Source organism: Bombina bombina, chromosome 7 (genome assembly GCF_027579735.1).
Source record: "Bombina bombina isolate aBomBom1 chromosome 7, aBomBom1.pri, whole genome shotgun sequence".
Taxonomy (NCBI): domain Eukaryota; kingdom Metazoa; phylum Chordata; class Amphibia; order Anura; family Bombinatoridae; genus Bombina; species Bombina bombina.
Genome location: NC_069505.1, coordinates 59,085,379 through 59,090,403, shown reverse-complemented (window position 1 = coordinate 59,090,403; position 5,025 = coordinate 59,085,379).

Sequence of the window (5,025 nt, the reverse complement as noted above, 5' to 3'; positions counted from 1 at the left end):
GGTGGCTATATTGGTCACTGATTTGTTTTTTGTTTTGTTTTTGAATGTCAGAAATGTATATTTGTGAATGTTGAGATGTTATATTGGTTTCACTGGTAAAAATAAATAATTGAAATGGGTATATATTTGTTTTTTGTTAAGTTGCCTAATAATTATGCACAGTAATAGTCACCTGCACACACAGATATCCCCCTAAAATAGCTATAACTAAAAACAAACTAAAAACTACTTCCAAAACTATTCAGCTTTGATATTAATGAGTTTTTTGGGTTCATTGAGAACATGGTTGTTGTTCAATTATAAAATTAATCCTCAAAAATACAACTTGCCTAATAATTCTGCACTCCCTGTATATATAATCCCAAAAAGAAGCAGGCACTCTCCGTTTGAATTTTCAAAATAATTTACTACGTGACGTTTCGGGGTTTCACCCCCGTCTTCAGACGAGGAAAGTCACATAGTAAATTATTTTGAAAATTCAAACGGAGAGTGCCTGCTTCTTTTTGGGATTGTTTGCACCCCGGATTATAATTGAGAGTGCTTCACCACTGGATTTTGTTATATATATATATATATCTCATTAGAATTTAATGTAAATTGCCATATTATAAATGTATGTACCAGCAACAAAAATGGCAGACAAAGCATCAAGTACTTCCTGTTTTACTAATAGGACACATATAGGACGATAAGGACTTCTAAGGCTAATAAGATAATAGCATGTACTAAAAGAGACATTGGTACAAGGAAGGGACATAATTATGTCACTATATAAATCCGTGTTAAGAACTCAATAAGATTATGGAGGGCAGTTCTAAGGACCGATAAAATAAGACATTACAGACAAATAAAAAAAATTCAGAGAAGGGCCTCAAAGCTAATAAGGGGAATGGAGAATTTAACCTAGCCAAACTGGGTCTGTTTTCTCTACAAAAAAGGTGCTTGAGAGGTGACATGATTACTTTATATCAATATATTCAAGGCCCATATACAGAGATTGCAGAAGCTCTGTTTATTAAAAAAAAAATGTTTGTGACAAGAGGGCACAATTTAAGGCTGGAAAAAAGGAGGTTTAATTTCCATCAACATAAAAAAAAATCACTGTAAGAGGAATCAAATTGTGGAACTCATTACCTAAAGAAGTAGTAAATCACATCTTAGATTAATTTAAAAATGGTTTGGATACATTTCTGGCTTGAAAAAAATTCAGGGATAATCTAATCTAATTAGATTTGACAAGGCAGTAAGTAAAAATCTAGATAAAGGGGAATCAGTTGATGTCATACACTTAGATTTTGCAAAGGCGTTTGATACAGTGCCACATGAAAGTTTCATGTACACAATTAAGGGACTGGGAATAGCTGAAAATGTTAGCTCATGGATAAATAACTGGATAAAATGTAGGGAGCAACGAGTAGTAGTGAATGTACTTAGATTGGACAAAGGTAATCAGTGGAGTCACCCAGGAATCAGTACTGGGCCCTGTTCTATTTATTATTTTTATTAAAGGACCAGTCAACACTGTAGATTTGCATAATCAACAAATGCATGATAAGAAGACAATGCAATAGCACTTAGTCTGAACTTCAAATGAGTAGTAGATTTTTGTTAAATAAATTGCAAAGTTATGTCTTTTTCCACTCCCCTTGTATCATGTGACAGTCATCAGCCAATCACAAATGCATATACGTATATGCTGTGAATTCTTGCACATGCTCAGTAGGAGTTGGTGACTCAAAAAGTATAAATATAAAAAGACTGTGCACATTTTGTTAATGGAAGTAAGTTGTTTAAAATTGTATGTTCTATCTGAATCATGAAGTTTAATTTTGACTTGAGTGTCCCTCTTGGAGCAAGGATTAAATAGCGACATCTCTATTTTTGCAGATGATAGAAAGTTGTGTAAGGTCATTAGGTCAGAGCAGGATGAACTAGCGTTACAAGGAGATCTGCAAAAATTAGAAGTATGGGCAGGTAAATGGAAAATGAGATTTAATACAGGAAATGCAAGGTTCTACATTTTGGAAGTAAAAATAAGCAGGCAACTTAATATTTAAACGGGACTAGACTTAGCCAAAGAGAGGAGGAAGGAGAGAAGGAAAGGGATTTGGGAGTAGTAAAAGATGAGTGCACAATGCAGGACAGCGGCTTCTAAGGCTAATAAGATACTAGCTCCCTTGATTCAAGGGAGCAAAGCATAATACTTTCACTATATAAATGCCTGGTAAATCCTCACCTTGAGTATGGAGTGCAGTTCTGGGGACAAATTTCAAAAAAGACATTGCAGACCTTGAAAAAGTTCAGAGAAGGGCCACAAAGCTAATAAGGGGAATGGAGAATTAAAGCTATGAGGAGAGGTTAGCCAAAACGGCGCTTGAGAGGTGACATGATTACTTTTTATAAATATATTCAAGGCCCATATACAGAGATGGCAGAAGCTCTGCTTATTCCAAGAAAATTGTTTGTGACAAGAAGTCACAATTTAAGGCTGGAGGAAAGGCCTAAACAGAAACCGCTGCTGATTCAGTCAGTTTAATAATTGAGTCGTGTGACTGCTGATTGGAATAGTGATAGTTTCTGCTCAGTAGGACTTAAAGCATGTGTTTAACCTATTTGCATGGATACATAGATTAGAGCAAGTAATTTCAACACTATAATAGACTAACAGTAACCGCCTAAGCAGCCTGTATCCCTGCACTATTAAGCCCTAAGATGCAAGCCCCCTACCAAAACTTAGCCACTAAACCACCATGTACACTGATCGAATAAACCCACCGGATCCCCAGTGCAATTAACCAACTATGTGCCATGACCCCCAACTGAAATAAACCCTTAAACTGCAGGTAGCCCAACATTTTAACCCTTAAATAGTCAGTACCCAGCACCATTAACCCCTAAAATATCAGAACCCCCAACACCATTTACCCCTTAACTATTTAACACTATATCCCTATCTACTTTAACCGCTACACCGCTAGATCCTCTATCTCTTAAACCCTAAAATGCCAAAACCCCCTTTACTGTTATCCACTCTATCTGGATCAATTGGATGGGGACTACTGTAGTTTTTTCATTGTAAGTGTTTTTATTTTAATTTTTTTCCAGTAATTTTTTTTCTGTAACCTAGTTTAGATTAGGTGAATTTAGGTGTCACGGATACCGGGATGCAAAGGCGACCCCCTCTTCTACCTGGCTCACTCCATTTTTACACCAGTGTTGGCCTTTGCATGGCTTATGGGATCTCCCAAACTCTTGCTGTTTCTCATTTTGCTCTTTGTACCTCCTCACAGAAGAGCTGATCGCTAGCCGCCTAACCACTTTCCGGCTGGCCGTGCTCCTGGAACTACCGGCCGGCCGCACCACCCCGGATACCTGCTAAACTTGACCCCACGTAGCTCCAGCTGCCCTTTGCCGCAGAGCTCCGCTCTTTTGGGGATTGATACCCCCTAGGGAGGGCAAGAGGTGGGGTGAATGCCAGAAGGGAGCTCCCTTGGGAACTTGGGGTTTCGGACCCCCCAGCAACACCTACTTAAATACATTACATGAGTGGTAAAATCAATCTTATTATTAATCCTGTGAGGACATATAGCTTGAGATGGATTAAATGTATCTTTTAAAAACAAAATTTACACGGGTCCAATCCCCTACATATACAGATATTGAAATCACTATTGGTTGAAGGATACGCTACAACCATGCTCCAAAATGACCCAATGCTAGCTACTGTTGGCGTCCCAGGATGCTTTACTGCTTTGATTAGTTTAGGTACAACCCAAAGCGTAGTTCTTACCAACCAAAATATGTAGCTAATTCTTTACTAATAAAGAGATACTAGAAAAACAGAATGAATGGCACACAAATGCTTAGTTTACATATTTTAATCTTAACTTTAAGAGTTTGTTCTTTGGTTTGAGTTTAATTTCAATTTTTTTTATTTATAAAATTAATTTTTATTGAAAAGGTCGAACCAAACAAGCAAAGATGTTGATAACACCCGACATCTATTGAAACAAAATTCATTGGATATAAAAACAACCAAATAAACACATAGAAAATTTGCATCATTGTCTAAGGAGTAATCAGGCTGCAAGATATAACATTTCGATAGAATTTTGTCATCACTTTGCAAAAACAATCTTATCCAGTGTCAAAATCAATACGCTTATAAATTTAGCTATAGTCTCTCACAAACTAACAATTTTATCATATATGCCATACATCTGATCAGTAATCACTTTAACAAGTCCTATAAAACATAGAAAAAGAGTTTTACCATAGGGGAGGCAAAAATATTTTTATACATCACATTTCACCAAAAAAAAAAGAGAAAAAAAGCTATACTAATATGTAATAAGCTCGACCTTATGTTTATACGAAGATTTGGAACCACCACTGAAAACAATTTTACGTTTCTTCATTTAAGGGTTCGGGGGAGGAAGGACCGTAGAGAGAGAGAAAGAAGAAAGAGAGAAAGAAGAAAGAGAGAATAAAGAAAGAGGAAAAAAAAAAAAACACGAGCCCGGCGATCTATTTATCTAACTCCAGATTGTATAAAGGTGTTAATAACGGTCTCTGTACGTTATCATTTTTATATAGTTTAATAAAATCTATCAATTTTGTAACAAATCTATTTTGTTGTATTTCCGAGTTGTTTACATTATCAAACTGTTCTATTATATATTGAGATTGTAAAAGAAATGTCAGGTTATAGATGGTAGGCTCCCTTTTTTTCTTCCAGTTTTTAAGAATAAGATATCTTCCCCCTAAAATTGATGTGTTAATAAACTCCCTATTAACTGATTTATCTTGCGTATCTACTAGGAAAAATATATGTTGAGGTTCTAGTACAAAATATGTAGAAATCACTTTGCCTAGCCAAAATTGTATACGTTTCCAAAATTGTTGAATTTTTGGAGAACTCCAGAACATATGAACCAGGTCAGCCTCATAGGAACTACATCTAGGACCTACATTTTGAGTTAGGGGGAACCATTTATTTATTCTAGCTGGCGATATGTATGTTCT